This window comes from Equus caballus, chromosome 19, assembly GCF_041296265.1.
Source record: "Equus caballus isolate H_3958 breed thoroughbred chromosome 19, TB-T2T, whole genome shotgun sequence".
Taxonomy (NCBI): domain Eukaryota; kingdom Metazoa; phylum Chordata; class Mammalia; order Perissodactyla; family Equidae; genus Equus; species Equus caballus.
This window is the reverse complement of record NC_091702.1, coordinates 31,290,722-31,308,532: the sequence shown is the minus strand read 5'-3', so window position 1 is coordinate 31,308,532 and position 17,811 is coordinate 31,290,722.

Below are 17,811 nucleotides of genomic sequence, written 5' to 3'. Positions count from 1 at the left end.
AAGAAATACTTCACACATCACCTATCACCTGATGTTTCATTTGCTCTTTAAATTGATGCTGTGGGTTTTATCTTCTTCTTGCCGTTTTCTAAATGAGAAATTAGTTAAGAGAAGTTACAAAAAATTGTCCAAGTTTGTACAGATACTACATGTTGATAGGACCAGGAATCAAGACCAGATCTGTTCTGACACCAAAGCCTGTGTTTCATCCATATGGCTCATAATCAAACTCGTATTCTAACATTTTCCTTCCATGTGAATGATCCAAAGCATTCCAGGGAAAGCAATGAACGCATGTGGGCTACGCGTAGGAACTATTGAGGGCACCTTCCTGGTCAGTAGGTGTCTGACATCTCTCTTTCTTTCTCTTTTCAAATTCCAACTTTCAACCAATACTTGTTGAGTGCCCATAGTGTGGTGCAGGGGTACAATAGCGAACAAGTCAGTCCTTGCCCTTATGAAAGTTAGAGCCAGGGAGAGGGGAGAATACGTTAAAAGATGCTTAAAATACAGTGTAGAGAAATGCCTCTAATGAAGTGAAACAGCTCGCAATGAGGGACCTAGAAGAGGCTTAATTCTGCCCTGGGGGATCTGCAAAAGCTTCCTGGAAAGGAGGGGATTTAAAGCACAGAGCACAAGAGACTGGATGGAATGTGATAGCCCATTACAAACGTTCCAGATCTTTCTGTAAGCGATGTTCTCCTCCTGTTCCTTCAAAGCAGGGTGAACTGAGCTCCAGGTGAGGCAGGGATGAAGGAGGCCTTCTATTCTTGGGGTGACCCTCTCAGACAACGGAGTCCTTGTCTGTAACCAGAGGTCGGCTGTCCCTGTGCCTACTCTAACCATCCTCCAGTGAACACTGCATCCTCTGCAGCCAAAGCCATCACTACTTCCTATTGATTGCCTTTGAAAAGGCTTCCGCTGTTCGGCATCCAGCCTGCTCACCTTCTAGCCTGTGGAGTTCTTTTCATTGGCTTTGCCTCCCCTCTGGCCTGAACTAGGCTGCATTTGTGAGGTAAACACCACCAGGGCAATCAACTCCCGCAGAAATACAGCAGAAAGATGCAAAGCAAACCACACCCTTTCTTCCTCCCTGGATTTAGAGGCCCTAGGAAGAGCCAAGGGGAGGATGCTATTGGAGATTGCTTCTTTTTGCTTGAACAGGCAGTGTTTAAGAGAAAGAAAATAAATGTAGTTATTTTCGAAATTTGGCCTTTTCCCTCCATTCTCTCCCGGCTGCAGGCTTCTATTCAAAGACTCATTTTCTCCCTCAGACATTTCAGCTTCTGAATTTATTTCACATAAAAAGCATGACATATGTTTTCTTTCTTATATGTTTTTTAAGGTGACAGTGAATTTCCCCCAGTTCCCAGCGTTTTCTTTTGGTTGCTTCTGCAGGGGAACACAGAACACACTTTAGCAGCCAGGGCTGCTGGTACCAAGTCTAAGGTCCAGTGGCAGGATAGTGATGCTTGTCCCCGGGGGGTGGAACATCTTACCAGGATGTGTGGGCTTTTGTGCTCCCATGGACAATGGAGTCCCTGCAGCCAGGGGAAGAACAAAGTATGATCCAGTAGCCTACATGCTGGGCTGGGCGTCTGGAAGGCAAGGGTCTGGAGCTGCCTCAGGCGAGGGATCCTGCAGCAAATGCCCTTCCATCTCTGGCTGCTCCTGGCCATGGGAGTTTGAATCTGCCACAACCACTCTCCCACCTGCATAATTTCTGGAAGCTACACTCTAAGAAACAGAAAATTGGAATTTATGAAAATGATGGTGAGGAGAGAAGGGCGTGTCGAATATTCAAGCTGCCACATTTGTTCCCATGTATAACAATATCTAAACGATGATTTAATTTAAAAATGAATGTGAACTACACCTTCTTCATGGGCACATACATGTAGTTGACAGAAGAAAGGAGACAGAATTTGTTGAACGTGTTTGTCCACTGACCTCATCGAATCTTCACAAAAACTGTACATGGTGGGTATTATTACTCCCATTTTCGAGGTGAGGAAATGGAGGCAAGAGGTCACATAATCAGCAAATTAAGTATCTTCCAATTGGCCAAGCCAGGATGCCAGCCCAAGACCAGGGCAGGTGCTGTGAGCCTCCTTAGGGTTTCTGCCATGAGTCTCAAACCCCAAGGTTTGAGATTTGGCTTCCCTGCTAGTGCCCTTGGTAATCACTTCGCTCCTTAAAGTCTGATTTTCAGGATGATCCTGTCCTTTTGGCTTCACAGCGTTGTTGTGACAATCAAGATCACAAGACAACATGGGGAAGTGCTTCGTAAATGACAACGCGTTATACAAATACCAGAGGGAATCCTTATTACTTCACTGCCACTGAGTGAGGTACACCAGTTGATGAATTACTGAATACTTAGCTGAATGACTTGCTGTGTGGTTTTGTCTCCTGTAGCAGGATACTGACTGCGGCCTCTTGTCACCAGGGCACATTGCCTATGCTGGTTGGTTTGTTTCACACTGATGCAAAGTGCAGGCCATATGGTAGGCACTTAATGCCCATGAAAAGAGTGCATGGGGTAATCCTTAAGAGCAAGGCTGCTGGAGCCAAATTGCCTGCCTTTGTCACTTGCCAGCTTTGTGGTTTTGGGTGAATTACTTAACTTCTCTGTGTCTCAGTTTTCTAATCAGTAAAATGGGGCTAATAATAGTATCTATTTCACATGATTACTGTGAAGATCAAATGAGTTAATTCAAGCATAGCTCTTAGCACGATGCCTAGAAATCAGAAGTGCTATAGAAGAGCTGGCTGGCTATTACTACTTGCTAGCTGATTTAGACCAACCTTGATAGAATTTGCAGGAACCACACATTGGTGGCCATGGTAAGCTTCATGGTAGAGTGTTACAGTACAGAAGGCTCCAGATCAATGGCTTTCCCTACAAATAGCATTTTTTTGTGGCTTACAAGGACATATCATCTATGACTAATGTTCCCATGTGGAACAATGCTGTGCCAGGCCTAATGAAGAGCTAGATGAGACCCTGCTCCACTGGGCTCACCTCCCCAGCCTCATCTCATCCCACGTCATCCTGGAACTAAACATCCACCCACGCTGAACCCTGGTAGATCTTACAATATGACCTACTCTCTTCCCTCTCAAACCCATTCTTCCTTCTACTTGGAATGCTCCTTTTTTTGGCTGTTGTAGCCCAGGCCCACCTGTCAGCTTGCTGCCATCTGTCTACAGATCCATCAGGTCTCAGTTTAGATGTCATTTCTTAGGGAGGTTTGTCCAAATGTCCTTAGACCGGTTAGGAAAAAAGTGTTAGGATGCAACACAGTCTCTAATAATGATTAAAATGAAAATGGTTAACCTCAACACTCTGTAGAGTAATGGCATTTGCTTAACCAGTTGTACATTTGTTTTTCATAAATGATATGCTATTTTTTTTTATCAACTAAAGGTAATTTGTACATTATATCCTTGGCTTATTCAAAGTAGTTTAGTCAGTTTCTGAATTATACAAATTTCCTTTTTCCTTCTCTTTCTCTTTTTGGCTACCTATCCCTTTGTGCCAGGTCTTGACAAAATCATGATTGATTCTTTATATTTTTTCTGAGGAAACAATGAATGGAAACTTTCGTACCATTGAAAAATCCAGAAAATGTCAAATGGCTTCTGCTACTCTTCCTTTTCAAAAATGTATCTGAAACAGGATTCCACTACATTCAGACATTGCTTGTTGTTTTCAGCCCTCATTTTGTAAACAAAAACAATAGAAAAAAGGAAGATTTATACATATGCCTAACAGTGTTATCTGTGAGAGGTAGATAAAAGTGAATTTTATTTTTCTCCTTTTGCTTCTTCTGTATTCTCTAAATTTTCTACAATTAACACACTTTGTAATAACAAGCAGTTACTAAAATTTAAAAACAAAACAAGGACAGCTTCAGTGTTCTCTAAATTCAATTCCAGTCAGGAAGATCCAATAAGCAATGAGGATTGGGAAAGAGGAACATTCAAAAGAAGTTGACCGTTTCCTGCCTTCAAGGAGATGGCCATCCAGAAGACCAGCCCATCAGAGAAGAGCCCGCAGGAAGACACTCCTTCGGCTGCTGCACTGAATTTTCCCCCATATTCTTCTTCCTTCCAGCTCTCCCATCTCCCGCTTCTACTTCCCTTTTCTGCATTTTTTCTTTCTTTCTTTTTTTTAACCCACCATACCTGCCTTCCTGCCCCCTAACTCAGTCCCTCTGTTCCAGTCATACCTCTTTCAGAGAAGATTGTTCACTCGTCTTCTTTCCATGCCTTCCTCGTCACAGTGTTTTTTCTTTGTCTTCCACTCAGTTACTCCTGACTTTTTCTCAATAATGGGGGATAAAGAAAGCATATAACATTGAAATTTTAACGTATCCAGGGATCTCTTTTTAGTTAGTGCTTGGAAAAGTTTCCTAAACACAACTTTTCAGATAAGCTTTATATAGGCATAAAAATGGATTTTAGTGTTTTTTAAAAAATTCTATCTATAATACAAGAAATATAGAAGAGAAATTAGCTATTTGAAATTGTGTTTTCAGAGATCCTTGGCTAGATTTCCTGTTATAGGCCTAAAGAATCTTGACCCCACACATTTAATGATATTTACCTCTCTCTTGCAAAGATCTGAAAATAGCAAGCTGTGACTCTTATCCACTCTTTTCTAGTACGTTGCATCAAGATCCATCTGCACCTTTCCCAGAAAGAGAAATTTTGAATTTCAGCAAATAAAACATGTAATGCTTATGAAGTCCTTGCAAAAATCTCTGTGCAAAAATTGTGCCAGCTTCTTCTTTTAATGCTACAACTAAAGACCAGAAGAGGGTCTGCCCACTGAACCCATCTCAAATGAGTAATTGTGCTATGATTGAACTTCTCCATTGCCAAACGTTTCTGTCTAAAGAGAGGTCAGACAGGGGGTCAGAATGCCTTCCCTCTCTGAAGCAAATACCCTAAAATTCAGTGTGTCTGTTCTTCAAAAAAACATGGGGATCCAGATCTGTTTGGATATTTGATTTAAATAAAAGTAGAAACCAGTATTATAGGTGCAACACACTAGCTCATTCTTTGAACTGGCATTTCTTTCATTACTTGTGAGTCCGAACATATATTTATTGGTCATATATAGATATATATATATATCTAATTTTGAATATTTTCTATTCATGACCTTTGCATCCTTTTCTAGTGCCACGATGGCCTCCATATTGATTTATGCCAACTCTTCATATACTAAGACACTATCCTTTTGTCCTGTATGTTTCAAACATTATCATTTTCCAGTGTATTTGCCTTTCAGTTTTGTTTCTTATACAGAAAATTAAAAATGTATGTAGTCCAATCTTTCAATCTTGACCTTTTAAAAACGTATTTTTAAAAACTACTTCTTATTTTTCCTGTTTCCAACACATTAGAATGAGAGAGAGAGAGAGAGAGATGTAATCTAGTGTTTTCAGTGAGTTAATAATCAGCTTCTAAATGTTATTGAATCTGAGGGTTAGAAAACAATTATGTCCTACTTACTTATTTAGAAAAAAATCAAGTGGTAGGAGGAGAGGCAGAAACATAAATTGGTGTTAATTCTGAAGGAGAGTGGCTCTGGGTGTGCTCATTGACACGCCCCATTTTGCCATGTCAGAATAGAAAGGGACCTCAGGTGTCAGAGGTCATCTCTTTCAACCTCCCATACTCAATGCAGGAATCCACACGATTTCCATCATCTCCTTGACAACCATCAGGCCAGCTCAACTCTCCCACAACAACTTTGGATGTCAGCTGGGCATACCTTTCTTATACTGTGCTGAAATTTGCCTGCCTATGAGTTCCACACAGCAAGCCTAGCTCTGCCCTTTGTAGTCACAGAGGCAAAGTTGGTCTAGCCAGGAAAACTTCAACAATTCAGAGAAAGCTGACGCATCACATCCAAGATGTCTGTTTCCCAAGACACATGCCTTGAAATCTTTTCTCTATTCCTCCTCCCACAGGATGTTGAGATTCATCACCACTAGCCTATTTGCCATCTCCTGGACACATCCCGGTGTTTGTCTGTCTCTTCTCTTGAAGAGGCCCAGCACTGAACCCAGAATTCTGTGTGAGCCTGATAGGGGCAGAACTGGTACAAATACGACTTTCTCAAGTTGTTTTTCTCTGCCTAGACCCATCGCCGCTCAGTCTCCCTTAGCTGCTTTTCCCTTTCTCAACCACTGCCTCTGTGTCTCAGGAGCCCTAGAGCTGGTGGCCTGGGTGCCCTGCCTTGCTTTTACTCCATTCCACCGCCATGTGGAAATTTGTTTGTTGGGCTTGTTATTGTCAACAGAACCTTGACAACCTCTTACTCAGCCGCTTGGCAAGAGCTGGTTGGGGACCACGTATTTGCTTCCAAGGCCCTCTCTTCTAGTTTGAAAGCCCCTGCCTTCTGCTGGCAATGGCAGCAGTTTTCAACCTGGGTTTGTGGGTCAAGGTTTTGGACCTTGGCCTCACTATCCAGTTAGACTGGTGCTCAGGCTTGGCTGGTCCAGAGCCTCCTGCTGAGACTTACCCAGGGTGGCTGGGGAGGGCAGGGCAGGGCAGGGTTGGGGTAAAGTAAAGGTGGGGCAGGTAGAGCTGGGTAGGGCTGGGTTGCATGGGAAACAAACTGGTTTCTCTAAATCAGTTGAGCCTGGTGATGGCAGAGCTGGTAGGTGGCAGAGGTGCCTCCTACCAATGGCAATGGAGGGAGTGGACTTAAATAAGTCACAGTCCTGTCTAACTAGCTGGGAGACCCTGGGCAAGCCACATATCCCCTCTCAAGGGATGACACTGGCTAGCAATGCCAAGTGCTACCATCTATCAAGCACTGATTCTGGCACTGTGCAGCTAGTAGCATCCTCATCATGTGATTACAGTAGCAAACTCAGAAGGAAGGGCCTGTCCCTGTGCTCATTGTACAGAATAATAGATAGTAACTCAGGGAGGTTATGTAAGTTGCCCAAGATCACAGTGTTTGTAAGTAGCTGAACTGAGATTTGAACCCAAGGTTCTGAGGGCCTGTGCTCCTAACCACAATGCTATGTATTTCTCACTCCCCCCACCCCCCTATTTTGCTCAGTTCTATGGCCTGTCATAATTCAGCGGCAGCTCTAAGGTCTGAGGAGAACCATGTTCAGGCCATTTGTCATTAGTGTGACAGCAGAATCCTGGAGACCTGTGTACTTATGCTCCTCAATTTTGCACCTCTGAGCTAAGGCCGCCTACACTCTCCAAGCCTGTGGGAAGCAGCCAGCAAAAGTTCAGGTAACAGGAGTAAATTTCCACCAGAAATGGTTTTATGTCAGTTTTGTCATCAGCTTCTCTGTATTCAGGGATAAAAACCCAGAAACAAAACCAAGTTTAAGTTTCTCTAGAGTGGGAAGCCTCACTAACACATTGCTATTAATTATTCACGTTGGCTGAGGTTGTTTACTTAAAATATTTTTTCTTTTTGTAGACATAAGAAAAATTAATTGCTCTGGCCTTTTCTTTGTGATTTTCTAATGTCCTGGCATGCCAATGCCTGAGAGAACTTAACCCACAGGATGAGTAATAACTCTGTAGCTAAGGATGGTATTTCAATTGCCCAAGGTTGTAGAAATGTTATTGCAACATGGGAGTTAGCTCCTTGAAAGGAAGAAATGAAGAAAGGAAAGAAGGAAGAAAGGAAGGAAGGGAGGAAAGAAAAGAAAGAAATATTATGTTCCTTCCTTCCAATATAATATCGTGGTTATCTCCTTGGATCTACACATTATATCGCAGGACTCAGTGATCCTTGGGTTTGCGTAGAGCCTTCCTAAGAAGGCAGCATTTTTATCACAACGTGTGTGCATGTGTGTGTGAGAGTCAAGAGTAGAGAAATGTTTTCACATTGAAAGATAGCACGTGTGAGGCATCAGGAACTGCCAGCGAACTGGTGAGGGGCAGGAGAAGAAACCAGAAAGCCTTATTTTTGTAGATTCGGATACTTTCTGTCCTAGAGACAAAGTTCAGCCTCCCCCAAAAAAACACCTAAAGTCTTGGCACAAATACCCTATGTCACACAGTAGGTGTACTCAATACATGTCAATTCTATTCTTCTTCCCTTCCAATAATAGCATCATATTCACCTTTGACTTGCCATTTCCTTAACAATGAAAATTAATTAGTGCTGTCACACAAAGGTCAGATTTCTGTGTCTCTGTAGCTGTTTATTTTGATCCCAATTACATCACTAGGAACGCTCCAGTACCGTTTATCTAAATATGGTTCTAGCTTGCATGGCTTCTCCTATGTTCTCTCGCTCATCTGTTTGTACCTGGGTATAACTTAATCTTCTGCCTTTTTGTTTTCTTTCTGCCTAAGTGAAAAACAAGAATGCCGGGATTGCTCCAGGACACACCTGTGCGCGGCTGCAGAGCGGCTGATCTTGAGGGAGGGCTGGTTTTGCCACACAGGTGGTGACTGGGGAGGCCGCAACAAGCCTCCAAATAAAGGGGAAAAAACAAAGCTGGTGTGTGTGGAGGTAGGAGCTGGAATGGGGGAAGGAAACACCTTTGACGGGTATTTAGCAGATGTCGCTTAATTACTGAGTGCCAAAGTGTAATTAGAAAGCCAAATGTCACAGGGAGGCAGAATTTTAACACATGTGCACGTGCACACGTGCCCCTCCCCCGCTGAGTACGCTTTTCTACGTTTTCTTTCTCAGGTAGTTCCTCTTCCTGGATATCATGATAGAAGATTAAAGATTGCGAGTCTCCATCCAGTTAGCTCCATGCACTCTTAGAGCCACGGGTCAGAGAGGATTGGCCCTAGATGTAGCTAACTTTTCGTTGGGGTTGAACTGCTGCGTTTTTCCTCAACACTACATGTAATCTGTCCCCATTTTTACACCGCACACTGAAGAAGAACTGAACATAGCGTGAGTTACTATGGGCATTTTCAGTGCTAGTGCAGCGGACGAAACAAGGGGCCTAGATTTTGGAGTCTTGGAACACAAACTCAAATGCTTTGTCAGCTAGGTATTTTTTGTTGTATACGCAATTGGATTCTGTATGGCTTGGATTAGAATGGGGATAACTATGAGTCATTTAATATTTCCGCTTTCCACTTCCTGTCTAGAGCACAGAGTACTGCCCATCCACTGTTTTTTTATGTTCCAGAAGTAGTGTTAGCATTAGGAGGCTTGTCAACTATTTACTCGCTTTTAGCCATCTACTTAACTTTTTTTTGACTCAACTTCTTCATCTATAAAATGGGAATGATTCTTTAATGTCGTGATAAATGGATAGTAGCCAATAAAAGCAAGGGGCAGTTTCAATCTGTAAAACAGCATGTGAAGAATTTTAAGCTTAAGAAATTAGATTTCATTACAATATTAATGAAATAGTCATCTGAAAATATTCTGTTTCACTAACGAAAAAATTCACCTGAAAGAATAATGACATTATATTTGATCATTATCAGATTCTCAAAGACAAAAAATAGTGATTATATGTAGTATTTGTGAGAATATGGGTATGTTGGATCAACTTTTCTGCAAGGTATATTGTCAATATATTTTAAAATTTAAAATGGTCATACCTTTTGGTGTAGTGATCCCTTTTTTAGAAATTTATTCTCAGGAGAAAATCAGAAAGATGTTCAAAGATATATTTATAAGCTTATTCATCTCAGCTTCATTAAGAAGAGTGAAAAATGGAGACTAAGACACATGCCCACTACTAGGAAATGATTTAAATGAATTATGATATACCCCCAAATGGAATAAATACTCAGTGGCTGTTCAAAGGAGGATGTAACACTATATTTATTGATATGGAAAGATATCTAGAATATATTGCTAAGTGAAAAGTAAATTATAGAACTGTTTAATATTATTCCACTTGGATGGATATATTTATACCTATATTTATACTTATATACATAAAGAATGTATTTGTATACAATGATTTTTGGAAGAGGGAGTTATTGGGGCAGGATTTTTATTTTTAACTTGCTTAAACATTTTCTCATAGTGAATAATGTTGTGTTTTATAACCCACCAAAACAATAAGAAGAAGAAAAAAGAACCCAAGGGGCACTCAAATGAAAGAAACTCTCAATTCTACTGCTGCTACTAATTTCTCTCATTTGTAATATGACCATTGAATTGGATACACTCAACTTCTGATCAGCTAAGTAGGTACACGGGCCTGGGCTGTTTACAATGGACTAAAGAAACAGTCAAAGATAAACAAGTATGAGATAAACAGTACGAAGATATGATATAAATGGATGGGGACCGCCATAAATAACACACTAATCTATTTAATGAAACAATATATGACAGGCACCCGATGAGCTTGTGAACTGAATATCATGTGAAAATAAGGTGGTTGAGTGTTGGAGTAAATGATAGGGGCGGGGGTGGGGGATGGCAGGCACCGTATTCAATGCTGTGTGAAGCGTGATTCTCTCTCCAACCTCTTTTCTTTCTGAGAGACTCAGTGGGCACCAGAGACTTTCAGTCTGCTTTGCCTTTATTTTGGACTGAGACCTAGATGCTATCGTGTAAAAATATCCCCGTTAATGCATATTAAGATGTGACATGCTTCCTTTTTTTATTTTGTATGCCTTTGTATCGTTAACCTGAGAGGAAAAAAAAAAGAACCCATATCCTGATGTGTAACTAAAAACCTCCTGGAGGGATTTGTTTAGTGTGAGAGAGTGATTAGTAATTTTTAGTGATTAGTAATTTTCTCCCTGAGGTGGTTTTTCTGCATTCCTGTTGAGATCATGTACACAACAGGGCTGCCAAGTGAGAAGAAAAGGCTCGGGCAGAAAATATCACGCTTTAGAAAACAGTATGTGTGTGTGCGTGCGTGTGCATGTGTGCGTGCTTTAAACAACTATTTTAGTCATTTTGACAAATAAAGTGCTTTGATTTGGAATCATTGCTTTTATGTCTTATATAATCTCTGGTCTTGCAAAAAGTTCCATTACGCATAATTTTATCAAGGGACTTCTATCTGTGTTCCCATCCACTCACAACCCCGTCTCCCTCGCATGCTTTCTATTCCCCCATTGGTTTTGGAAAGCAAGCCAATTCTAAAAATCTTAGCTTAAGAAGGCTTCAGGGCTTTATTTGCAGTTTTTTAGGGCCCACGGTAGAAATCATAGGATCGAGGCAGGAGGAGTTCGGATTTTTCAATTAACAAAAAGAAAAAAAGACTGCTGAGTTCTACAATGAGAGCTCCATGAAAGAGGATCATTTATCAGTGTCTCTCCAGGTCAATGCCATCTACTTCCCAATGAGGTGGGCATTCACATGAACTGATACACCCCCGGAAGTTGGGTTGCTAGCGAGAGCATGCAGTTGTTTTTCTTTTTGCCACTCCCTGGGGATTGGAGTTATTTAGCACAAAGATTAAGCAACCTGTGTGGCCTCAGGATTCTCCCACTTGAAGCTTCCATGATTTTATTTTTGCATATCCATGGACACATCCCCTGAGCCCAGTGACCTCATTAGTAACTACTGGCTTCTCAGAATGTTGCTTTCTGAATCCAAGAAATTGATACACTGTGTTTGGGTTACTCTTTGGTTTCTAGGGGTAAAGCTGGCACTTAGAACAATAAATGAAAAAAGCTTTAAAGAAGAGTGTTAATTCACTTATACCAACAAAATCAAAAACTTGCTGACTAATGTTGACAAAATCGAATAATCTGTTAACCATTCTTACCCAGTTGGTGGATTTTAGCCATGTCCTCCATCATCATCATCATCATCATCTCTTATATATGAATTGCACTTTGTAGTTACAAGCATTTTCTTACGCATTTTCTTATTTGGTCATTATGGCAGTTCTTTGAGATCCAGGAGGGTGTTGATTGTCTCACCATTTTGGACATGAAGATACTGATTGTGTAAAACCATACATTTAGCATCAGAGCAAGAAAGAGAATCTAGATTCTTTCTGAAGCATCTCAGAGCAGGCTCTGGGAAGGGTACACCAAGCTCTTTAACCCTAGGTTGAGGTCCTAGGCTGCCTTAAACTCTGATCTTGAGCAGAGACTAAGGTGTCCCTTGGAATAAAAGCCATGGCTTTGAACGTATGGATTAGTCATTCTGCAAGTTCAGTGTAATGATCTAAGAAAGTATGATTTCCTCCCTCTTTTGTAAAGTGGCCCTGTGGTGGGGCAGGGAGGTGTTCTGACAAGCCTGAGGTGTCACATTGTGAGGTCCTCTCCAGAGATGGCTTTAGGTTGCCTGTTACATGCACTGGGTGGACCACTCCCCCAGCCCTGTCTCCATGGATACAAACACTGAACTTACTCTCTTCAGTTCTCTGGATTTGAGCGTACACGGCAATCCCAAATCGGTTGTCCTAAGCTACTCAGGACAGGAGGAAACACTTAATTGTTCAACATGTTAAATAAACCAAAAATAGAGATGAGTGAGACGGACTCATGGCTGGGGAAGCGGCAAAGGTGGATGACTTTCCGTCACCCTAGCTGCAGACCTTGGATGAGATAAAATGTATCCTGTGTTTCGACACATCTCCCCTTCCATCCTGGCCGTCACCCTGGTGTCACACCAGTATTGTAAGCTGTTGTGCACTGTGGAGAGAAGAAAGGGATCTGGGCACACAGCGGGGGCTCAGAACAAAAGCTGGAACCAGGGAGCATTTAGAAGTTCCAGAAGACAAGGCGGAGAGTTTCTCACTAGATGGTGAGCAACTCTAACATCAGGGAGGCACATTGTATTTATTTTTATATTTTCAAGCCTAGTGCAGTGCCAGGTATGTAGTAATAGTTGCTCAATAAATATTTATTGAGGAAATGATAATAAACTGGTGTGGAACTTTACTAACTTCTCCTGCTGGTTCCTTTATGGATCAAGCTCTCAGTTTGAAGTGCTGGCTCTGCCTCATGGCTGCCACTAGAATTGTAACTTCTGATCTTGCTCCCATTTGTACACCCCTGGGTTATGCCTGGCTTTGGGGCCCTTCTGGGGCCCCCAGCCCTGGCCCTATTTCTGCTGTCTGCACTAAATTCTGATGGAATCCTTGTCAGGTAGCCTGTTTCAAAATTTCTCAGCTTTCCATTTAGTTACAATAAAACCAAAATTGTTCTGGAAAAAATGTAGGTCTTTTTAGAAAACTATTTGTGAAACAATGCTTTCTGTAACAACATGACACTCCACATGTATGGTGGTGGTTTTAGCAAAATTTTAGGTTTCATTTGTCCTGGCAAAAGAAGTAAAAAGTTTAGTGTTTTGGAAGCAACTTGACAGTATCTATCAAAATTAAAAAAAAGTATAAACACTTTGTTTCAGTAAATTCAGTGTCAGAAATCTAGCTTACAGAAATAATGAGTGTGGAAGAGTATAATTGCAAAGCTGCTTAATGCCACATTATTTGTGACTGTAAAAAGCTGAAGTCATTGTAAGTTCATTAACAAGGAAATTGGTAAATAAATTATGATGTATCCATACCATAGGATATTATTCATCAAGTAAAAGAAATCAGGGAAATTCAGGATATATTTTTAAATTTAATATGCAAGGGGTTGAATAATATGCAAGGGGCTGAACAATAATAGTATTGTTTAGAAAAACCTGTATATAAGTGCATATATACGCATATATGTATGTGTATGTGTTGTATTATTACATCTATGCATTATCATATATATACATATATGCATGTATAACAACATATATGTATTTTCTATTGTGTATATTTACTTATATTCACATTTGTGTATATGTGCATAGAGAAAGGTCTGGAAGGATACACATTAAATTGTTAGTAAAGGGTATCCATGGAGAGAGGAAATGGAACAAGATGATTACATGATTAGCTAATCGTCTACAGCGCCAACAGCTTCTCTTTCCTTCCACCATTTTGGACCATGTATCTCATAGAAAGAGGAAATGAAATCATTTGCCTCTGTCTCTTTTCTCCCCCATGGCCTGTATGTGTGTGCATGCATGTGCGTGTGTGTTTGTCTTTGTGTATAAATTGAAATTATCGGGAAACTACTGGTGAATCTGAGGTTGTTATCCATATTTTTATTGTTTTCTATGATCACTGATCAGAGATAATACATACAGACAGGAGAAGATAAAGATATTTATAAATGTGGGTAATGTATAATTTCCAAGGGTTTCTGTTAGAATGTAGATGACTCCTTTCTCAGGTTCAAAGAAAGCCTTCAGCAACATGGGAAGAAACATGCAGTTGTTCCCCTTTCAATACCTGGCTCTCTTGTTGTCTTGAGTGGCAGAGACTTTTGAGCAAACCCAGGTTTGAATGTCAGCTCCATCAGTCACCTACCAGGTAAACTTGGGCCACTCATTTAGTCTTCCAAATCCTTAGTTTTCTCCTAAGTAGCACCACGGTATTCATTCAGTAGTGCTTTTGTGAGCATTAAGTGAGATACCTCGTGTGAAAATGCCTAGTACACACAGCATATGTTCAATGACTGTTTTCTGCCTTATGGTGCTTATTTTAAGGAGTCTTTCAAAAATGCTTCTTTGTTTTGCTGTTCTCAGAGCACTTTAATCTTCACCGGCATCCTATGGTGGTTTAGGAATATTTGCAGTTATGTCACCCCTTTCCCTGCGCCCCCTTGACTCTGTTTCCCTTCTTTCCTCTCCATTCTTCTCTCCTTAATCTTCCTCTTGCCTTCTTCTCTTCCTCCTTACTTCTAATTCCACTTGGTTTTCTCCTTTTTCTAATTCCATACCTTCTTACATTCTACTTCTCCACTTATTTCCTAAGGCTGCTGGGGAAGAGATATGGGGTTCACAGAGAAAGAGAAGGAAACACAGTGTAGACAGGGAATAAAACCAACTCTTCCTCCTTCACACTTGAACCACACTGAATTTCTTCCTGTTCTCCAAGCTGTGATTTGTCATGCCTCCAGGTCTCTGCACATGCTGTTCCTTCTTTGCTTTTCTCTCCTTTAATTGGCTAAATTCCATTTTGCTTCAGATCACAGAGGCATTTCTTCTCTTTCCTGCTAAACTATAGACTTTCATTCACAAAGAATGTGTTTCACTTCTTTATTTTTGCATTTCTAGCGCTTGGCTCAGTGCATGGCACTTGGTAGGTGCTTGTCTAATGGAGATGTAACTTGGTGTGTTCATTGTCAAGATATCTGGGAGAGCAAGCTTAGCTTTTCTCAAGCCGAATTCTACTCTGGGACCTCTGTCCTGTTCTTACACTAAAGCTTTGGCCACAATATTGAGCAGCTCAAATAAAAGCAGGAAGAAGTATCATATACTATCTGTGCCTATTTTATTAGAATAAATTTCCAAACCTCCTTACCCTGGGAGGTAAGGCTTCAAATCAACTTTTCAGCCTTTTATCCCTTCATGAACCTGATGATAGAGTCATACAAATTTGCCAGCTACTCTTGTTCTTGCTCATGCTGTTTCCCCAACTTGCAGGGTGATTTCCCTCATTATTTGCCTATGGAAAGTCTTCTTATCCTTCAAGCTCCAGTTCGAATAATGGTTCTTACTTCTTGGAGTTATTGTGAGAATTAAATGAGATAAATTGCATGAATGCACAGCACAGTGGTTGCCATAGAGTAAGCACTCCATAAGATTAGCTACTAGCATCTTTTCTCAACCAGATTCTAAGCTCAGAGAGGGTGGGAACCCTGTTTAGATTATTTATATCTGTACTCTAAGCACCCAGGACAAGGCTGAGTACCTAGTAAGTGCTCAATAAATGGTTGTTGGAAAAAAATGAAAAGATAAATGGTCTAAATGACCATCTGATAGGGCAGACCTCCAGGCTATGCCAATTACCAGGGTGTAGTGGGTTTATCAACATGAGTTATTGAAAATAGCTCCAGTTGTTTAGATACCTAGATATGGCCTAAAAGATTTTCTGAGGATCAATAATAAATGATTGGTTATATATGCCTGGATGCTACAAAAGCACAAACAATATATATTGTTTATATATATATATATATATATATATATATATAAATCTATATAGATTTCTTTGGTTAGCCAAAGGTTCTGCTTTGAATGTGGAAATGTTAAGGTGAAAATGATTAAAGGAGATTTCATGTTTAATGTGTTCTGTTTCACCAGGACCTTACAAAGAATCAACTATAGAAATCCTGCTTCTTTCCAGTCTCCCACCCTTGTGATACAGATAGTTTAAAGCCAATGTTAATAGTGAAAATCAAATATTCTGTGTTTTGTATGTTGAATTCCTTTAGAGGAAGTTTGAAGTGGTGAACTGAATTTTTTAACTAAACAGAGGGCAAGAAAGATCTTTTTGAAATATATTTCACCTATTTCTTTCAGTTTGACAAAAAATCCACATAAAACATGAGAATATTTTGAATGTAAGAATATTACTTTGACAGCATATTCATGCTTGTATGCAAAAAGCCAGACCTTTTAGCATATATAGTAGTATATAACACAGTCAGTAGTATTTCGGGATATAGTTCTCTACAGCTTACAGGTACAATTACATATGGTCTTTCCACAAGTTCTTTTCTTGTTCTCCTTCCTCCTACATTTCTTTTCCTTTTCTCATGTCCCCTGCCCCTGACTGATAGAGAAACACTTATAGTGACATTATAACACCGACTTCAAAAAGGGAAGCATTAAAAATTAAATTTAGAATGACATGGTCCTTCTTAATGGTAGCTTTCATTTTTGACAATAAACAAAAACCTTCATTTTAAGATGATCAATGCAACTGGCACACCAAACAAACAAAAATTAACAGCAAATAAGGAGCAACTCTAAGTCCTCTGACATCGAGTAGTAATGTCTCCCTGGGCTGACTGTCCGGGTGGTCAGGAGCTGGCACGATGTCGTCAGCTGTTATGACGAACTAGAAGAAGCAGGGGAGCCCTCTGCTACTTCTTGCACTGGGAGTTCAGGGGGAGAAGTGATTCAGACCTATCGGCCTTTGGGCATTGTTCTGGAAATCTCGTTATTCCTCTTCTACAGACTATGGAAGGTGTTAAATCAATTTGTGTAGAGAGATGACCACTTCTTCTCAAGGTTGAGGCCCATTCTCATCTTCTGCGAGATGTCAAAAACTCCTGTGAGTGTCCTGAGACCTTGCTCTTTCCCAGGGCTCTGAATTTCTTTCTTTCTTTTTTTTTTTTGAGGAAGATTAGCCCTGAGTTAACTGCTGCCAATCGTCCTCTTTGCTGAGGAAGACTGGCCCTGAGCTAACATACATGCCCATCTTCCTCTACTTTATATGTGGGATGCCTACCACAGCATGGCGTGCCAAGCGGTGCCATGTCCTCACCCGGGATCGGAACTGGCGAACCCCGGGCAGCCAAGAAGCAGAACGTGCGCACTTAACTGCTGCGCCACTGGGCTGGCCCCCAGGGCTCCGAATTTCTGATGAAGCCCAGTGCTTTTTCCCAGAACACAGCTGCCTCTGGTTTGGGTCACTGCTACTAGTCATTCACCCTTCCTAGTCACCATTATAACCGATATCCATTTTCTAGCTATGTTCTCTCTTTGTTGCTTTAGTGGGGTTCTCATCTTAGGAACACTGACACTTATGTAGTGTGGTTGTCACTGCACCCCAATAACCTTTGAGAAAATAAGTTGACATAAATAACAGTAACTCACATTTCGGTGCTAATTTGTCTTCCTACGTAACACAAATCTTCAGATCCTCTGTTCAAAGTCTCTCAGTTACTCCTGGTAGTACTCAGATGTTTCTCAGTTATTTCATGGGGGCTTCTGTGAGCTCATGACCAGTTCTATACAGTTCTTCTGCTCTAGAACCCGCTATTTTTTGGTGAGGAAGGTTGGCCCTGAGCTAACATCTG